The sequence below is a fragment of the Callorhinchus milii genome, unplaced genomic scaffold (genome assembly GCF_018977255.1).
Source record: "Callorhinchus milii isolate IMCB2004 unplaced genomic scaffold, IMCB_Cmil_1.0 Scaffold7, whole genome shotgun sequence".
NCBI lineage: Eukaryota > Metazoa > Chordata > Chondrichthyes > Chimaeriformes > Callorhinchidae > Callorhinchus > Callorhinchus milii.
This window is the reverse complement of record NW_024704748.1, coordinates 18,145,592-18,167,401: the sequence shown is the minus strand read 5'-3', so window position 1 is coordinate 18,167,401 and position 21,810 is coordinate 18,145,592. Positions and strand designations below refer to the sequence as shown.

Here is a 21,810-nt window from a genome sequence, read left to right as displayed (position 1 = left end):
TGATTGCTATTAAATGAAAATGATTGTTAACTATATCTTGTTTCCTACAAAATGCATCACATCTTCTACTCTCTGTTCTATGCTTGTTGAGCAAAGCTGCGGTGACAGCTTCCACAATCGGTATTCTGATGAATGTAACTTCAAAGATATCTACTTTGTTTTAAACTTACATAAAACTTTCATAAAGCATTTAGTAACGGCAGATATGAAAAGGCTTTACCTGAGTGGGGAAACTGAGATTAAAAATTGACCTGGTCATTTGGACATTGCAAAGAAAGGGGGAGAGTTTGCCTTTGCTATGACTCACTGGACATGATTGTCAGGAATTTGCTTGAAATAGTTTTTCTCTGCTGGGGGGAAATTAATGATTGATAGCACATGCTGCATATGTTAGAAAGCCTGTCTAAAATCTGCAGCTAATTAATCATTCAAAATATTGATCCAGGCATTTAGCACACTTTTAAATTTTACTATGTACAAACGTTCCACAAATGCTGTACTGTTGCAGAATCCTCCTTCTATTTAGTAGCGAAATTAGTTTAACCGCCTTCAGATGCAAAAATAGATTTGGGTTTTAAAAAATATCAAGAATCTTCAAGTTGATCCCGTAACCTGGAAGTGGGTGAAGAAGTCCCCCATTTATGGTTGTCTTCAGAAAAATGATGAACCCGTAGTGATGGTTCCGTTCTCGCATAACGTTTCATATATGAAAAGACTTCCAAAAAGCAAGCAACTTTGACTGCAATACTTGACTGTTGTGGGACTCGAGCAGTATTTCTGGACTGTTTCCAAGGATAATACATTGCTAGAACGGTCTGTTTCCTTTATAGTGCCTATAGCTGCAGTCCTCTGTGATGTATCTATGCTTTGTTTTCACTCTGTTCTGTAGTGGTTTGCACTGATTTGGGCATGATTCTGTATTTTAGAACAGAATTTACTTGATGCAAATTGTTTTGGGATTTTAAACAACTGAAGCTCCTGCATTCTGAAAGCATTACATTTTAAATGTGAGGAAGAAAATACAGATCAGGAAAGGGTTTAAAAAATAAAGTTCAAATTGTCCTTTTGATTTCAGTAGAAGCAGCTGTGTTGTTAATAACATCTTCCGTTTACACAGTTGAATGTGCCTATTTCTAAAAGACGTTGTTCCGCACTACATTTTTCCAAGACATTTTATTTATATTTTATTCATATTATCACTTATTATGTTATCAGTTCAACTCAGTAAAACATTTATTTTTTATTGTTGGTTATGTTTATTTTAGATTCCTTTGAATGGATTGAGAGATAGTTTACAAAACATTTCATTTTTGAAATTTAATGAATGCACAAAAAAATACAGGATACTATATTACCAAGTTACAAATTTCAATAGGATACCTTTCACAATAAGCAACAATAGATCATTTACAAACATTTGGCATAAACAAAGCTATAGGAATCGAATAGGAAAAGGAGGAATCGCATAGGAAAAGAAGGAATCTGTTGATTAGAGTCATTGTAAGAAGAAAAAGATGAGGCATTTGTATGTAGATTGTTGGTGTAGCTAGTAATAACAGGCTTGCACTTCATAAATTGCCTTTTGCTGAAATCATAGAAAAGTCAACACAGAATGAAAGGGTACTGCAAATATCAATTAAAAAGATGTTGGACTAACCCAAATGGGCTAGTGGGTGATACACAGCTTTGTGTAGCATTGACCCTTCTAGACCTCAGGATTTCAAGTTTGATTCTCTTGCTTTGATTCCATGTCTGAATTCAGTACCTAAATAATATTAATCAGGGAAGAAGTACGAGTGTGAAGTGGCCTCAGTGCCCTTGGGTTAGGGAAGGAGAAGTGAGCCAAGGATCCAGCTCTTTATGGCTCTCTGGTGATCCCCTGCTGGAAAATGTGTACAGATGGATATTAGTGAAAACAGAAATGGGATCGGGTGAAGCCATCCATCCATGTTGCTGTAGCTTTCCAACACCGCAATGTAGGCGCCCACATGAACAATGGACAATTGGGGAGGTGCTCGAAGACTGCTGGCTCCCTGTGCTCCAGTAAGAGTCTATTCCTTCAGGAGAGGAAGGGAGAAAGTTAGCAAAATAATTTGGTGCTGCTAATTGATTCCAACTGTTTTGTGCCGATTAATTGGATTATCAGGGGTTGCCTAAGCTTGTTGTAGAGTATTATAGAGTTTAGAAAGCCACAGTGTATCCAGCTTACAACACTTTTCTCTTTGAAATGACGAGCAAGATCACCTTTCTGAAATAAAGCTAAGTTGTTGGTCAGTTTGGGTAACTGATGGACAAAAGGATGGCATTACCGAGCTTCATCTGCAGAGAGCACACTGACTCCAGCCTGCTCCATCAGGCAATGCCTGTTCTTTACACGGCTGCACTTCAACACATTAAAAACATTATCACCATCAGTAACCTGCAGAATCCCTGACTGCAGTTCTTTTCTCAATTGTTGCCATGATATTTTGTCTTTGTCAACCATTGATTGATGGCCTTGCATGTTAACAAGTAAACTAAAACATTTTTTTTCTGAGAATGATGCCAGTTAGATTTGTTTGCAGCGCATGCAGTGTGTTTGGTACCTTGCCATAGTTCTAGCCAAGGCACTTGAATCAATTCAAGCACATACGTGCCACTGTCACGCTGGAGAAATTTCCTTCATTTACTCAGTTTTATAGAAAATATTTTTTGTTCTTCTGCAGTTGCAGTATCTGAAGCAAGAGAGCTTCCCGCGTGAAAGGCATTAATTACATTGCCAGGCTAGTTCTTTTGCTGCTTCTATCATCCTTTTGCACAGAACCCAAGACTTGCCAGGTGATATCTTTGGAAGAAAGTTACAGACCTTAATTTTAATGGAAGGGGTACAATGTCTTAAGTTTTGGCTTCCATGGATATGTAGTTCAGCTGGAAATAGAGGGATCTGGGGTTAAATATTGGTGAATTCACTCAGCCTTTCATTCTTTTAAGGGGAAGGAGGAAGATAAGCGAATGTCCCTTGGGGCTGAACTGAAGACGCTGCCTGGTGTTGTTGTTGGTTGACTTAGTCTGTCTGGCTTATTCCAGGAGACTTTCAGCTGCAGAATTGCCCTCAACCCTGCAGGCAAATGGACATGATATGTGTACTTAATAATTTTTGTACACTGGGACTGAATCATTGGACAAAGAGAAGTGTCCAGATGTTCTCATGCTCCTCATTGGCAGTTATGTAATGCCTCCATATGAATTCATTTTGCTTCACTGTCTTGAAATAAGGTAAATATTCTTAAGATCTCTGGGTTGCTACAGAGGAGAATTCAGCAGTTTCCTCCACTCAAGATTATAAGGTGGAGGACAATTCGAGATTTTGAACAGATGTTTGTAATGAAATGTTGGTGTTAAGATCTCCATTAAACTTTGTCCAATGCTTGATCAACATTAATTGCCATCTTACTTATGTAAAATGTGGGTGTTTGGAATAGAATTACTTATTCCTCTTGTATTTAGAATGAGCATGTAGTCTCAAATTTTCCCATCAGAAATGTATGGTTGAGTTAATGAAATGCTTCAAATGGACTATATTGTATTGTGTTTCCAAAAAACTAATGAATTTTGAAAGAAAAAAAAATCCGATGTGAGTCTTCTCCTCATATCAATACTTGCACGGCCAAAGGTTTAATGTAAACTTGCTTGAGGAAATTATTTAATTCCTTAAGCCCCAACAGCCAACCAATGAAGCAGGTTGAAAGTATCATCCCAGGTACCTAGAATTGACATTCTCAGATATACTGGTCGCCCAGTCGGTGGCCCTTTTATCACATCAAAGCAGTAAACATGTTGTCCTAGAATAAATTGTGTTACAGTGCAATTATGTTGGGAGGAGATATGGATGGGAAATACTGACAATACATTAAGTTTCCTAAGATGAGACAAACCTGGGTATTATATTGACTTAAACATAGGGAGAGGCACTTAACAATCGAGACCTGGCCTGATGCCTGTTACTGTATTTTCCCTTCTCAAAGCAAACTGGTCCTTGAGGCAGCATTGCCATTGTGACGTATGATTACTTGGCCATGAAGAGACCATGGCTCCAATGGGGAATTCAGTTCCATAATCGTTGCCCAGAAATTTTGAGTGTGTTTATGAAAACATTACCTCAGTCCAATGCAATGTAGTTTTACTCAGTTTAATGATGTTATTGATTAAATTACAATTCATTTTCATTTGGTTTGAATTATTCCTGTGTGGTATGTGCTAAGTAGAAAAAAAATCACAATTTTAGCAAATACACACCATTTGAGTGGTTGAAAACCATCTTCACAAGATCAGGTTGTGATTTTAATGAACTACCATCTTAGGCATAGCAATGACTTTCTGCTGAGTTTCACCCACCAAATATACAGTCCATTCACTTTACAGTATATTCTGTGAAGCGCTTTGTGACGTCTCGAAGATGTGATAAGGCCCTATATCAAATTCAAGGATTTTATTATTATCCCTATCCTTACAAATCTGTTGAAAGATAAAAGTACTGGGATCCAATGAATTAAAAATATTGCATGCTAATTTGCAACCACAGCCCCTGGATGTGTTGAATCACTTTTCCGTTTCCATGTTTCAGTAATGAATAATTCTGGTTCAAATTAATTCCTGGCATGGCACCAGCATGTCAGTTGCCTCCCCATCTAATGAAAAATAAGAGGGCAAGATAACCTGGACGTATGACTTAGCAATTGTTCCGAAGCACCTTTCTTGAGGGTATCAACCTGGCTCAGCGTTAGCACTCTCTCCTCTGAATCTAAAGTTTGTGGGTTCAAGCCCTATGTTGGGTCTTGGAATCAAATAGACTAAGCTGATGCTCCAATGCAGTGCTGGGGGTGTGTTGAAATGCTGGAAGTGCCGTGTTTCGGATGACACGTTAAACCGAAGTTCCATCTGCCTGTTCAAGTAGACATGAAAGATCCCCTGGCGCTATTCGAAAGGAGAAGGGAGTTTCTCCCAGTGTCCTGGACAACAATCCCCAAAATAAAATTGGTTATTCATTTCATGGCTGTTTGTGGGACATTGCTGTGCGCAACTTGCAGCTTTGTTCTGCCCACAAAATACAGTCAAGTCCTGATGTGGGGCTTGAACCTACAACCTACTGACTCAGAAGTGCTACTACTGTGGCAGGCTGACACTTAGTATATTAATGCTATCGACAGATCTTCCAAGAGTATGTGATAGCAAATGCATTTGAACTACAATGGATTTTTCCACTCAGATCAAAGTGTCAAGTGGTGCAATATAAAAATGTTCTTACACTTTTCAGAAGCTCCTCATCTCTGTTGGGTCTTCTTTAATACAGTGTGGTGACATTTGGAGTTACTTTTGAGAAAATAGCAAAAATCAAACTCATTGTATTGGTAACAACAGGGCAAAATTGTTCAATAAAAGGTTAGAATTGGGACCCTTGTTAAGTTAAAACAGTGTGGAACTTGGCATCCCCACAATAAAGGGAATTGTGCTTGGAGTGAAATTTAGTGAGTTATGTTTTCTTATTGAATGTGTGTTCTAGAAGAAATTAATAAAAGGGTGGTGGAGTTTTACAGATGTCTTTATTTTAATTTGTAATGCACTTTCTTTCAAATGCTCTGCCCATCTGCTGCTGTTTGCCAGGAGGTGTGGCTGTACAGTCCTCTCACTTTGTAGCTAGTTCCTGGGAGGTGTGGGAAACCAGACTACATTGGCTCATCTTTCTCTCTTTTACCCCTCCTCATTCCTGCATCTTGCACATCCAGGTGGGAAGTATTTTTCTTGACTGAGGATCCAGATCAATCCATTCCAAGAATCGTGATGACAGACTTTAATTGCACCTATATATCAATATTCAATACTTGTAGTTCAAGAGTTAAATTACTAGTTTTGTTTTCTTCTCCTTGCTTTTTTCCTCCAAGCTCCTGCTTTGTGAAAGTGCTTCTTGATTGGAACCGCTGTAATTTCAGTAATCTGTCACTTTCATCTGTTTTGTTTATGTGCCCAAGTGACTTTAACACTAACTTTGACTGAAGCAGTGCCAAACAACGATGTTGTGGCTTCAGGAGCAACATGAATAATGATAATGGTGAGGAAACATGTGGGACGATCTCTAAGGCAGAGGTGCTGGTTCCAGTATTCTGAGTCAAATCAAATTCTCTGCATTTCTATGTTGGAGGTGTCTCCTCCATTTTGGTTTCGGAACCTGATGGGGGGTAAGTGAAGGAATTTCCACTTTGGAAATGGACCAAAAATTGAATAACATTTTGAAAATAACAGCCAGCTGCAGTGAATCAATTTTTTATTTATCATAATTTAGGCTACNAAAAAACTTGGAGAAAAAAACTTCCGTTATTGTGAAGTGCTCTGAGACACGTCCAGTGTGGAGGGTGCTATATAAATCCAAGTAGTTGTTGTTGTTATCAATTTTCTCTGTATAATCACTGAGAAAAGTTGAAGCTATTGAAGGAATGTTGCTACTTAACATGATTTGTTTATATTTGTCTGTACAAATTACAAATATTTTATGAAAGCCTGAAAATTGATTCTTTTGCAGATGACTACTTACAAAACATTTCTCAGCACTACCTTGTACAGCTACCCCTAGAATTAATTGTTCTCTGTCTTTAAACGCACACATGCACACAGAAAAACAAGTGATAAAGTAGCATGGTAAAGTAATGCTGTGTACTTTTTAAAAGTAAACGGTTGCAAGTGTCTCTCCAGAAATAATAATAATAATCCTTGCATTTGATATAGCGCTTTTCACGTCTTCTAGACATCTCAAAGCGCTTCACAGAATATACTGTAAAGTGAATTGACTGTATATTTATGGGCGAAACACGGCAGCCAATTGTGCACAGCAATGTTCCACAAACAGTCGTGGATTGAAGTGACCAATTCACTTTTGTTTTTTGCAAAATTATTGCCAAATAATTTATAATAAAATTACTCAACCTCTCCAAATAATTTTACAATTGTCAAGCTTTTCATGTCCTGACAAGAGGGCAGCGTGTTAAATTTCAGAACCCATAATTACAGAAAATTATGTATTAAAAATTAAAAAAAGGTCATTGCACGGATATGGGGGAGAAAGGACAGATGAGGGTCAAACAATACGCAAATACAACACAAAATTACATTTGTAAATTACGTTTCATGATGGTAGGATGACCCAAGGCGCTGAACAGTCAGATTAGGATCCGAGCGAAGGGGTTTGGGATCAGGGAGGGTGGAGGGCAGAGAGGGTAGGAAGGTGGCCAAAAGCACGGTTGAACAGGAGGGTCTTGAGGCATGCCTTGAAGGAGGCAAGGGAGTGAGCGAGACGAAGGGAATGTGCGATGGAGTTCTAGAGGGTGGGGACAGAGAGGGTGAAGGCTCGACTGCCGATGGTGGGGCGGACCAGGCAGGGGACATGGAGGAGGCCGGAGCAGGGAGGTTGTTAAGGGCTTAGCAAGTTGGAGAGGTAGGAGGGGGCAAGGCCATGCAGGGATTTGAAGGTGAAGATGAGAATTTTGATCTCAATCTCTGAGGGATGGGGAACCAGTGGAACCAGCCGAGGGTGGATGTGAAGGGGTCACGGAATCGGGTACAGGAGAGGACTGTAACTTGTGGAGGGAAGAGTTGGAAAGGCCGACCAGCAGGGCGTTGGCATAATTGAGCCTGGATGTAATGAAGGCATGTATGAGGGTTTCGGCAGCCTGAGGGGTGAGGCAGTGGCGGAGTCGGCAATGTTGGACGTGGGGGAAGGTAAAGCAGGTCATGGCACAGATGTCGGGGAGAAAAGACGCCAAGGTTTCTGACTGGCTTGGTGAGGTGGAGTATGCATCCTTGGATGTTGATGCTGCCAGTGCCTGAGGTGCGGAGACGCTGGCACAAGCCAACTAGGAGAGCCTTGGTCTTCATTTACACTGACTCTTCATGCCCAAAGAACACCTCTGCCTTACTTTGTAGTGAGTAGAGAGAATGTTTTGCAATATCACAGCATTGTTTCAAAAAAAATTACATTTTAGTTTTATGTTTGTTGCTTTGGTTTTGGACAAGCAGGTAAAAGTTGTCATATTCTCTTTCTTTTCAGAGCAGAATCTGAATGTTTCTTGTGCACCTTTTGTTATAGAAATTTTGTACCACACAATTCTGTCACATTTTTTACTGCTTGCAATTTAAAAATAATATTTCTTGCATTTTTCTTTTTCTACTGTCACCCGTTTTCCTAATAACTTGTGATTGTAACATTCATCACATTGTTGAAACTCAAATTAATGTGTGCTTTCTGGTCTTTAGGGTACAGTAAACATTGTGTGGCAGCCTGGTGCTCTGGACAAAGTGTAACAGAGCTGGAATTCTGTATGCAAACATTTGTCTGATTCTATTGTGAATATTGACTTGATGCCAATAGTAGCACCTTAATTGCTGTTCAGCCTGAGATCAGGATAGGCCTGAACATTTTGTGGTCTTTATAGCTTAGTTTGCACTGGATCAAAATCCTACCCATTAAGTTATTGGGAGAGTTGAGGAGAGAGAGAGCGCGCCGAGTGAAACCAGTTAATTGAGTTACCCTCTTTGCTTGGTAACAGTCTTGCCTCTTGAGTCAGTAGGTTGTAGGTTCAAGCCCACATTGGGACTTTGAGCCCATTGACTAGGCTGGTACTCCAGTACAGGGCCTAAGGAGCATATATCTACATTGTAATACCAGTAAATTGATGGGAATGAACGATTACACTCTGAGTAGTATTGGTATACAGTTTATGGTAGGATATGAAGCAAAATTGCTGCTCCGCTAAACTTCAATATAAAGTACCAACAACAAAACTCACAAGAATAATAAATCTGTTAAATCCCATTTTTAACGTAAATATTTAGAATTTCACCATGCAATCAGCTTTCTAATAATCATAAAGAAGTAAACTTTGCATTTCATAGTTTCTTGAAACGTCTCAAAGCACTTTACAGGATTTAGTATTGGAGTTTACACTTTCTTAGGCTTGGGTTCAAATCCCAACCTTTACAGTTACTCACATCCAACTTTCCTTAGCCATTGGAGTCACTGACTCTCTCTCCTTGGATACAAATATTTGCAATTTAACAGGCATTGAATTTTAGCATACAATATAAATTTACATTTATATAGCCTCTTTCACATCAGGCGGACATCCCATGGCATTTAACAATTCTGGCTTGGCACCCAAGCTAGTGGTGGGAACTGAGGGGAAAGATGACCAAAAGTGTGGTCAAATAGGTGGGTCTTGATGAATAGGTTGATGTGTTTTTTGCTCCTTCCTGGGTTGTTACAATAATGGTGTGTTAAGATTAGCTGAAAGCTTTGCTGCTATGGTGTGGGATGTTCTGAAGAAAACGGCAAATCTTGTGTTCATGTGAGTCATTAGTGCATTTGACCCTGAAGAAACATGACATTCATCCCAAAGTGTTTTGTTTCACTTTGAGGCAGTACATTGTGGCTTTTTAAAATTGGCGCTATCCAGTGACTATGCCTTTCAGCCAGTATTAAAAATTAGACTTTTGAACAAGCTTTGTTTTTTAAAAATATTCTTCGTGACATGAATATAGACTTTTCAAGTCTTAGTTGCCTTGATTAACTGATTCTAAATCAGTAACTAACGCAGTAGACTTCTAGATATATTCTTTTACATCCCTGTTTTACACAGTTTAGTTTGAAATTGACAAGATATCAATCAGCAAAAGTGTTATTTCACTCCTGTGAAACTGATAAATGTTTTAAATTCAAGACAATTACTGAAGATCTTTATTAACCTGATCAGCTTTTGCTAAAGTGTTCAGGAATTGGACAAAAAAATCAATGGAAATTTACACAGGGCAACATCAACACACAGAGTATCAGAGGAATGTTTAGTCTGCTTTGTGAATCTGGCTTACTTTGGCTCATGTATTTTGTGCATTTCTTCATCATTTCCTCTAAAAGGCTGTTTTCGTTCTGTGGTTTTCTTTGTCTTTTCAGCTGGCTCGGTTCAGCAGAATTGAGTGATTTACTGAATTTCTTTGAAAGTCATACTATGCATTTTCAACTTTTTGTTTATAAAAATAGCAAAAATTGGAGGAAGAAGCAAAGCCCGTTGACTTGGTTTCCCAAGTTTCTTATCAGCAACTAATCTGATCTGATGCATCATATTTTTGAGTCAGAAGTCCATCACATCAGTCAGTTGCCCTATCACAGATGAGCAGCATTTTGGATTGAACAAAGGGAGAAGAATGGTTTATAAAGCAGGAAAAAATACATTTACAGGATTAAATTGAAAACAGACTGTTCACAACTCGCATGGTGTTTGGCTAGCTCGGTACCAGAATTTTCAATGTATGCCAGCTGTTGTAACAGAATTAAATAATGTCTCAACCACAAGAATTTGGGTTTTACATGCAGAATTTTTACCAAATAAACTCCATGGTGACATGGAATATGAAAACCGTGCGCCAGAAGAAGTGATTGTTAGATCACGTTAAGAACCTATTAACTTCTCTCTAACCACTATGTCTTTTGATTAATTTATATTGCCTGTTGCATATTTTTTAGTTCTAAATTTAATTAAAATTAGTTAATAAAGGAGAACCCAAATCCTAACGGGGCTTAGTTGCCTTGGGTGGTCCAAGCTGGACGAGTGGTGGGAAGCTTGACAGACAGTGCTTTTAATGGCAGGCAATTTGGTTTTAGCTGGTTAAACGCCAGCAGTACCCTAACACATCTTCTGGCATCCTCAAGCCTTGGCTCTTCTGCCTTGCAGTCTTGTGCCTAATACACTCCAGAATTTGATAAGCGGGATGCATCCCTCCAGGGAGAGAATGTGCATTCCATTCCAGACACAGGAATGTGGAACTCTCTGTCTGATTTGGATACTCGTAGCATGATGATGGATTTCCCCGTGTGTCAAACACCCAGCCGACCAAAAGCAAGGAGATGGAAGTGAGCTACAGCTTGTAGCAGGAGGCCTATCCTCTGTCGTGAAAAATGTTAGATGTTTTTCTGGCAAAGGATTTGGCAAGCATGCTAGTTTGGGTAAATGTACCTTTACGTCGAAATGTCTAAAGCACTTAAAGAGTTTAGATTCAATTATAGTGACTTTGCATGTGTCAGTAAACAAGGCAGCCTGTCTGCTCACAGCAATTCCCCACAAATAGCCATGAAATGGATGACCAATTTTTTTAATATATCGCCAGGATGCCGTGAGAAACTGTTCTCTTTTTGAATAGCGCCATGAGAGCCTTAACACTCACTTGAACAAGCAGATGGGACTTTAGTTAGCCTTTCACTTCTCCAGGACTACATTCGAGTTTCAGCCTAGACTATAAGCTCAAAGTCCCAACATGGGGTTTGAACGCACAACCTTCTAACTCAGAGCCTAGACTGCTACAACCTGAGCCAGACTGACATGCATGAGTCCATTCACTAGGAAAGTGTAATCTTCAGGGACCCAAAACTGGAAGAAAATAAACTCCTGACAATCCAATCAGCCAAAAGGAGCAAATGTTTCAGAGCTTCCACCAAGCTGTTTTCTAAAGTGATATTTCAGTTTAATTTGCAGACCATTTTTCACATTCATCCCCCTCCCCTTCTGTCGCCCCCTCCCCTCCCCCAGATCTTAAATTATAAACAGTTACCAGCAGGATCCTTCAGGATCCTTATATTTGTAACGTCTTGATAAACTAAAACACATTTTGATGAACATAAACATCTGAATAGGCATTATTATCCGGGAAAAGAGATGTCCTGATTTTTCCAACCCCTGAAAACTGATTCTCTCTACGTAACAGTTGGCTATCAAATCTGGAAATATTCCTTGGTAATGAGAGAACAAAAGAGAAAATCCTTTGAAACAGTTGTGTGTAAATTGCGATTCCCTCGGTGCTCAAGGCTCTTAACAACCTGAGTTTTGAATATGGTAATGTGCAGCGATTCACACCTCAGTTAGACAGGAAAAGATTTAGGAATGTGTGCAGATTAACCATGGTTGGCAGCCTCTGTTAAATGTTGCAGACATTCTAGTTGAAAGCTGCTCAGTTATGTTCTAAAATGAATCATTTATATTCTCCTGCTCTGGGGATGGGGAAATATGAAGTGTTTACTAAATTATTGATTCACAGAAATAATCTTGAGACTAATTTGACCTCAAAGAAACGGCAAAGCAGGCACAGTGGGAATTAAGAAGCAATATCAAACTTGTGTCTTGGAGGAATTTCAGTGCTCCCATCCTGTCATGTGACCAATTCTGTCGAAGAATTGCATTTCACGTACAAGCAGCTAGATGGAAATGAATAGGAAATGGGCTATTTTTATGTATAATGTTTCACAAAGCATTTGGTCTTTTGTGGTCAAGGGCAATTCTTTGGAATGAACACAGCATTTTGTCACTTAGCTGTGACTTCTAACACCTTTTGCTGCACATTCTTTTAAATGAGTAGAGGTGTCGTGAGCTGTGGCTGAGCTATAAAATGCAACATTTTCTGCATTATAACCAGAGGTGGTGGGAATTGTTTCAGTCTCTCCCGCAGAAATGTCTTTTAATAGTTTATTCAGGGCTCCACTGGATACCCCTTAAGCTTCTTAATGCTGTTAAACAGCCTGCACTATACAAACCAGAAAGTTAATTTGTGATCTGTTCTGAATTTGTTGCTCTTAGCAGTCCAGTCATTGGAGTGTTATGATCAGGTTTAGTGCCTTTGGGATGGAATTAAGGTAAAATCAAATCAAGGTTCCCATTTCAGATCAATTCAAATGAACCCTGGTGAAACATTCATGTGTGGGGATGTTGAGTCCAGACAGGAATTCATGGGTGATGTTTTTCACTGTCAAATAACCTGCCAAATACAGAATGAGAACATACTTTCTGGATTTTACAGGACCTTTCTATCCCTGCAGTAATTTTTTTAAAATAATGCTTGTATTTGATATAGTGCCTTTTAAAACTGAAGGATGACTCAAAGCGCATCACGGGATTTACTGTAAAGTGTTTTATACAGGAACCAGGCTAGATGTAAACTATACAATGGGCCTTTGGACACAGAAAAACGATTGCACATCTGCACACTTACTTCATTGTAACCAAGCAACCATCAACAAAACAATCTCTGGAGTCTCGTAAGTCTATCTGAGCAGGCTGCCTCCCAGTAGAGCTCAGCGAAAAAGGTCAGAGGTCTCCACATGACGTAGGTCTAATGTAGGGTTCAGTTTGCAACATTATACTGCTTAAGGAGCAACGCAGAGATTTATTTTGTAAATAGAAAGGGAACTTTTGCATTTGTGTGTCAAAATGTATCAACAATTATGTATTTTGGAACAATTTCTGTCCTTTGGGAGTACAGGCTTACCTCAATTTTCGACGGTTCCTCGACTAAAATTTTAAACCGAGCAGTGAAAGTCGATATTGATTGGGAGAGGGGAGAGAGAGAAAGAGGAATTTGGCTTAATATGAATACTGAGGAAATGCTTGGTTGCTGGAATGACCACGTATATATCATATCGTGGAGTCCTGTAGCTCAGTGGTTAGAGCACTTGCCTCGTAAGCGGGAGACCTGGGTTCAATTCCCGGCAGGGCAAAACCTTGGGCAAGTTTCCTTACTCCACACGCCTGAAAATAATCCCTCAAGAAAAAACAAATAATAATAAATTGGTCACTTCAATCCACGACTGTTTGTGGGAGACTGCTGTGTGCAATTGGCTGCCGCATTTCGCTCACAAATATACAGTCAATTCACTTTACAGTATATTCTGTGAAGCGCTTTGAGACGTCTAGAAGACTATATCAAAGCTCTATATCAAATACAAGAATTATGTAAATACCTCTTCATGAAGCAAGTGCCCATTAAATATAATCCACTTTGTCTTCATTATGTCCTGCAGCTACCTCTAGTTATGTTTTAATTTAATGGATCAGTAAATTCTGAAACAATTTATCTTTGGCTGCAAAATAAGGCACTGTAGTTTACTGTGGTGGTGTCGAAGCAAACTGAAGGGCTTTGTAACAGGAAATTCATTGATTGATACTGGTGTTGAATGCGATAGCCAGAGCTGTGGATTTGTGGGGCTGTAGTACAGAGGTTAACTTTGTGATTACATCTTGATTGGCATATTGATAAGTGCTATAAATTTTTTCATTTCAGAAATTTAGCAAAGAACTTTTCAGGAGAATAGTCTTTATGCATTCCAGTTTTTTTCGATGCAGTAGAACAAATGGCAAGTAGCAGACAGAAGCCATTAAATTCACTATAGTCCCAATAGAGGCAAAATGTAACCCTATCTGTAACATGTTAATCTTGTTTGAAAGATTAGTATTGGTAGTAGAACATGAATATCTTATTACCTGATACCATCTAGGTGTTTGTGCCGGAGCTTGGGTCAGTTTATATTTTTAATTCCTCTTGTGAATTACAAAATAGATAATTATACAGTTGACTTTTTTTTACAAAAATGTTCATGCAGATCACCAATTCTATTTGTATTTTCTTGAATAATCTCCCTACCTTGGGTCTGCTCTCAGGAACCACATTACACATGCTGGAGATGAGATATGTGTGCTTTGCCTTGGGTCTTTCCATTTCCTTTTCCTTCACTGTCAGTGGAGAAGGCCGCACATCTGCTGCCCTCTTCCCTTTCATTGCTTGCCTGCGATTGACTTGTACATGGAAAATAATCGGTCCAAGAGTGTGTCTTTGATCCCATGGAATCTTCCACCATACATTCTGGATGTTTTTTTGTTGCAGCTGGATGCCCTGCAATGTTTGATTTTTATTTTGAATTGCAGTAGCTCTACATTATAAAATGTGAGATTTTTGCTTGAGGTTACTGTTTAATTTTAAAAAGGACAATATTTTGAATAAGTGAAGTGTTTCTTAAATTGAATTTGGTTTTTTTTGGTCAGCAGAATCGCGTTGCCATGCTTAGATGATGAAATCCTTGCCTTTGATATAAATGGATACCTCATAGAATTTACTATGAAGTGTCGTGACTGTGTATAGGTGAACACATCAACTTATTAATACATAGCAATGACCCACAACTAGCTATGAAGTAAATGGCTAGTTTTATTTATTGTTGGCCAGGACACAGGGGGAAACTCCCTTCTCTTTTCGAATAGTGCCTTGGGATATTTTATGTCTGCCTGAACAGGCAGACCGGATCTCAGTTTAATGTCTCATGTGAAGGATTATGACTACTCCTTCACATGAGTATTGCTCATGTAGATTAGTTATAGCAATGTCTCAAATCAACAATGCTCTGGATAACATTAAATGCTTTTCTTTTTACATAGATGCACTAAAAAGAAGTTCTATGGAGAACCACAAAGAGAAAGTACTGTATATAAGTTTTATGTTACATCCATTATTTCGATTTTGATAAGTAATAATAATCCATTTGGCATAGTGCCTTTCACATTGAGAGAACATCTCAAAGCACTTCACAGAATATACTGTATAGTGGAACGATGGTGTATTTGTGGGCAAATCAACAGCCAAGTGGTACACAGTTATCCCACAAACAACCATGAAATGAAATTACTAATTGTATTTGGGGGATTGTTGGCCAGGACCCTGGAAGATTTGATTTTGAATAGTACCAACGGATCTTTCATGTCCTGAGCAGATGGATTCTCAGTTTCAAGTCTCAACCGAAGTATGGCCCTCCAACAATACAACACACCCCTAGCACTGCATGGAATGTCAGCTTAGACCATTTAATTCCAAGTCGCAACTTAAACCCTCAATCTTCTGACTTAAAGTCGAGAGAGCTACCAACTGAGCCAGGTTAACCCAAGTCAAGTACTTCATACGATAAGATAATGTTGACTGCATGATCTTATGTTTCTAAACAAGAAACATTTCGCAACATGTTGTTATTTCACCATTTATATCCCATCTACCAACTGAGATGCTCCAAATGAGATTGAATGTGAAACTTTATTGTAACTTCCAATGCTTCACCACAACAATCTCATCACGGAAGAGAGTTTGAGTGAATAATTTGATTCTGGGGTACATATTTCATGATAATTTTGGCAGTTGCTTCCTAACTTCCTGCATTATTTTTTCCACTGAATGGAAATTGGCAATATATGCAGACTGTTCATTGCAAATACACCCACTGGAGTTTTTGTTTCACATTTGATTTCCGACTCCGATCTGGCCACACACTGTGGACTGTGAATATCTTCTCCAGGGAAGATGATGTCTTGAAAAAACTAATGGGAGAAACTGTTTGTTTCAAACATTGGTGTGATAGGTGTTCAGAGCTATTAAAATGAATGGAGAGACCATCATTTTAGGGAGGAGAGTAGAGCCATTTGGAACAGTGTGAACGCTGCTAATAATTGGGGGAAGAGGTTCACTTTCTTGGGTCTATTGGAATGTGCCTTCAAACTTCCTTTAAGCTCCTGGACTTTGCAGCCAGTAGAAGTGGAGCAGTCTGGTGATGAATGCAAACAGCTGCAAATCCCTGGCAGCTGGATCCATCTTTTGGGAAATGTAACTGGAGGGGGATACGACAGGAGGCATTTCTCTGCATTAAATTAGGTCTTCCCAGATCCATTTTAAAATCAGAATTTATTTTCCAAAAGATCTTCACTAAACCTAAATAAGTCCCCTAAATTGGTGGATTATTAATTTTTTTGTTTCTTGTCTTGAATGAAAATGTGCAGTCCTGTAGTTCAGTGGTTAGAGCACTCGCCTCGCAAGCGAGAGAACTTGGGTTCGATTCCCTGCAGGGTGAAACGTTGGGCAAGTTTCCTTACGCCATACTCCTTTGTTTACCTAGCAGTAAGTAGGAACCTAGTTGTTAGTCGATTGGTGGGTTACTTTTTGCGGGTGTAATAATTCCTTCAAAATAAATAAAAATAATTTGGTCACTCAATCCATGCCTGCTTGTGGGACGCTACCGTGAACAATTGGCTGCCACGTTTCGCCCACAAAATATACAGTCAATTGAATTTACAATATATTCTGTGAAGTGCTTTGAGACATCTCGAAGACAGGATAAGGCACTATCAAATGCAAGAATTATTATTATTATCCAAGTGTGATCTGGCTTAACAGCCAACATCTGCAATTGATACTATTTGACTCATTTTTATTTTCTCAGTTAAACATAAGTTAGTTTGTTTAATCAATGTTGGTAAGTGTTATGAAGTGTGTAAATTATTTAATCCATCAGTTTATATGTTCTGGAACTGTAAGATTATTTTCTTGCTGGTTGGTCCTTTGACTAATGTTCACCTATAACTCCCTGAATGTTGGTTTGGCTGGATCTTTACAGTCCAGTGCTTAAACCTTGCGGCTTCTTGGTCAATGTAGCTCAGTGGAACAGGCATACAATAGCAAATTTTCCTAGATATTTTCTGGAGTGACTATGCTGATAAGTATTATCAGAAAGGAAATATTTGTGTATGATCACTAAAGCAAAAGATTTATCATACTCCTATTTTTCCACCAATTTCCACTGCTTATTCTGTGGTGCCTGAGAGAAATGTTAAAAACTGTTCCATGAATGATACAAAATCCACAAGGAATGATTTACTGTATTTCTAGTGACCTTTGCACATCTGTATTTTATTTATCTCATCTCATTTGACCTGATCATGCTTTTTTTTAAAGTAATTTTCGAAATCCTTCTCAACACTTTATGCAGGGAAATTTTTCCATATATTCCTCAGATATTTCTCTTATTGCTGCAGCCCCTCATGTTGAGGTAGAAGTACACTTATGGATTACGTTATGTGTTTTACTCAGATTGATAATTCCAGTGTGTGGTTTGCTTTGCTTTGATTCAATGAGGAAGCTTTTCTACCTTCAGTGTGCTGTGAATGACACCCACTTTAAAAAAAGGATGCAATGCAGAAAGAATTTTAACCTGATGGCAAAAATTATCTTAGAGAGGATAAAAGTCACATCCAAGAGCCACTTCAGAACTATAACTTAGAGCTGTACTGAGACTTTCCATTTAATCACAGTTGGCCGAATAAAGAAGATGATGTAACTTCATGTGGACACTGGGCCAGAACTGCAGTCTGCCACTGACATTTATGTAATGTTATTGGGAGAGGAGCAAGGTACATTAATTGCTGTTGAGTGGGTTTGACCTGGAATTGCATCAACAGTCTTAGGAACACTTACAAGAGGGAAAATTCTTTACTGTAAATGGAACATTAGTTTATCGACAGTTGAGTTTTACCCTCAGAGAAAAATGTATCATCTAGATTTATATTCTGGTAACTAAATTGTAAACCAGGTGCTAGTCTAGGAAGGAGAGGGCAGTTTGGTTATTTATAGATCAGTATATTTTTGTCTCTTGGCAAAATTGAAATATTCTCAGTTTTCTTTTATCCTCCAGTATTTTGTGGAATAGAGATGGAAAAAGCTGTATACGTTGCTTACTTGCTCATTCATCAAGTTTTCCCCATTTCCCCTTTCCGCGTCACCCTCGGCAGTTGACTGAGAAATGTGCATGTGTAGGAGGGAGTTGGGTGGGTGGTCAACATATTTTGGTGTCAACAGATAGATGAACAGGCACCATCTTTGTTTACTTCCTTTCAAACCACATTTATTGGACTGCTCCCAAACTTGATTTTCTTGTTTTTTTCTAACGCTCGAGTTACTGTCCAACACAGTGACACTGCCAGATGTCTATCTTTATTCATGAACATGAAGCTAATAAGTCATATACTTTGATTTCTATTCTATTTGAGAAGCAGCTTCATGTCCTCTAAATTCTTTGAAATAATTCTGTAGATCATTGATCTGTTATCTCCACCCCCCACCCCGGGAATGCTGTTGTAATTTTTCACTGTGTTCTTGCTCTTGGAGGTCATAAAACATAGAAATAATTGATAGTTGTACTGCACAAGAGAGCCGATGCATAGTTTTGATGTGCTATTGAACAATTGTTGCGAAAAAAGCCAGGGTTGTATAAAGATGGTATGTATCAAATCTGTAACTGGTGGCTTTTCTAGCATTATCTCTGTCTGTCGGTCCTTCAGCCTTTCTGCAACCACCCTTTGGAACTCCATCCCACAGTCCTTTCATTTCGCTCCATCCCTAGCCTCCTTCGAAGCTCGTCTGAAGTCCCTCCTCTTTGAACGCGCCTTCAGTCACCTTCCTACCTCTACTCTCCCTTCCCTCCACTTCTCCTGATCCCAACCCCCAGCTCAGGTCCAAATCATTGACTGACCAGTGCCTTGGGACGTCCTCCCGACGTGAAAGGCGCAATACAAATGTAATTTGTTGTAATCAGCGATCCCATCGATCAAGCCCTTCAGACACATATTATTTGGAGCTGCATTTGGACTTTTACTTAGACGTCCTCCCGCCGTGAAAAGTGCTATTTGTATTATTCTCAGGAAAATGAGCTGTAATTAGCCTAGGAAACAAGTGCAGCATGGGAGCTGTAGTTCTTTCATTCCATTAAAGAATTCATCAGTGCTGGTCAGGAAAAGGTCATTGCCAGAGGCAGTGTGTCAACCGCAAAAAAGGATCATTTTAAGTGGAAAGGAGACAGCTCACAGACAAGGAAGGAAAGAAAAGGAAACTGTCTGAGTTTTCATAATGACTAAAGAGGAAAGTGCATTATAACATCTAGAGGAGAAAAATCCACTTCACTTTCATGACACTGATGTATTTCCCATTGGTATTGAAATAACCCTCAGGTATCTCAATTGTTCAATGTTAAAGTGAACCAATTTTACATTATTAAATGAATGGATTTTCAGATCCCCGCTGAGAAGGTAATGCAGTGATGGGGACTCGCTGGTTTTAAGTGTTGTCAAATGCAGAATACAACATGAATGTTTTATTATTTTAATCCTATATTTTTTAGTTCCAGGGCTTTTTAGATAATTGCAGACATGTTTTGTGCGTTGTGGGTTCATGTTTCACTGCAATATCACAGGAAAACATCTTGGGTGAGGTTGGTACAAATTAATTTGGAGTAATTGGAACACAAGCTTTCTTCAGAGCTAAAGACTATACGTATGTTCCAGCTAGTGTTGCCTTAATGTCAGCATTCTGTCCTTTGCTATTTGTATGAAAATGCAATAAATCTATATGTAACAACAACAAACTGTACTTATATAAGGATCTTTCGTGTAGGAAGACATTTCAAAACATTTTCAGACAGATGGTTTGGGAGGTGAGGGGAGGATGGGATGGTGTAGGTAAAAGGGAGGTTTTCTGAAGGAGGAATTTACAGTACGATAGTACAACAATAACTAATTATATGAATCCTTGCATTTGATATAGTGCCTTATCACATAGTTGAAATGTCTCAAAGCACTTCACGGCAGCGGCAGCCAATTTGCACACAGCAGTGTCCCACAAGCAGTCGTGGATTAAGTGACTTTTTTTTAAGGGATTATTACCCCCAGAAAGTGATCCACCAATCAATTTACAACCATGTTCCTACTTAGTGTTAGGTAAACAAGCGTGTGGAGTAAGGAAACTAGCCTAAAGTTTCACCCTGCACAGGAATCAAACCCAGGTCCTCTCACTTGCGAGATGAGTGCTCTAATCAATTCGCTATAGGACTCCACAATTGAAGCATACATTCACATTTTGGAAATGGCCATTTCCTGCCCCCCAACCCCCACTTCCCAACAAACACAAATTATTTTACAGTTGGCGTTGGGAGCCCATTTATAACTACTAGTTTCTGTAACTGGGTAGTAAACAACAGCAGACTTTTTAACAACAGCTTATATTATCCTTGAAGTCCACATAACAGGACTAGCCACTTCTTCATGGCCTGAGGACACTTTGAAGCATCCTCTAAATCTGTATCACTGACCTTAGACTAGGTGTTGATCCTCGGTTGGCTCACTGATAATGAAATCAGGAGTTTGAGAGAAGAGGGAAAGTTTTCACCCCCACACCTCTTCCTATTGAAGTGTTACTAAAACTCTAAAATGCAAAAGGAATCTGCATAATAAATTATACTTGAAAATTCTGCTGGTTTATCCATTGAATTGAGATGATCTTGCCATGTGGTGACTTTACTAAAATAACAACTGCTTCCAGGGGTGACGTCTCAGAGCATTTGATCAAACAATTATGAAAGAGGCAACCCTGTTATAATAATACAAAGAAACCACATTTAAAAAGAATGTGTTTTTAAACAAAATTATTTGTTATTTTTGTGTTTGTTTAATCAACCATTTTAAACTTTGAAATATGTACTCGTGCCATAATGAAAAATAATTTTGTTATTTTTAATGGTGAAGGAGCACACTTCAGCAGATGGAAAATGTAATATAAATTTGCACATCTGTATGTCCATTCACTCCCTAAGAAATGTGATCCCTCTTATCTTATCCTGTCGCCCTTGTTTCTGCACTGTTAATGAAGCTGCTATTAACTCTCATTATAGATTACCTTTATAGTTCTGTCTTAATCCACAGTGGGCAGTGTGTTTGTTTGGTGTGGCTGATCCTTTTCTGGGGATCTTCATGCTTCTGTTGTACACAACTGGAATTCTGCTCTTGAAAACTTTGGTGATTCATTTGTGTTTCGCCTGAACATCTTCACAGGGTTTCAGTCTGGGTTTGGCATGGCCATTTCAAAAACTTTATTTTTTATTTTTCTGTTTTTCAGTCCAGTTTGTTAGTATATTTTTGATGGCCCAAAGTTCCTCATTGTATTCCAAATGTGCTTTTGCCAGTGAATTTGATTTTACTTCAAATGCTGATGAGTTCATCTTGGAACTTGGTTGCTGACTTTCACGTAGCCGCCTGGATATTTTCAGTGAAAAGACACTTTTACACTTCAGTTTTTCTATTTTTCCACCATTGCAAATAGACACCATTCATT

General features: G+C 38.8%; 1 protein-coding gene and 1 non-coding gene across 3 annotated transcripts in view; both read left to right on the top strand.

The window, feature by feature from the left end:
• The window catches only part of LOC103180917 (protein bicaudal C homolog 1), a 99,051-nt gene that overhangs the window by 6,609 nt on the left and 70,632 nt on the right, over positions 1-21,810 (top strand). The gene's annotated exons all lie outside the window — the stretch shown is intronic.
• Positions 13,490-13,561, top strand: trnat-cgu. Its single transcript has one exon. It is a non-coding gene; the product is annotated as a tRNA-Thr (tRNA).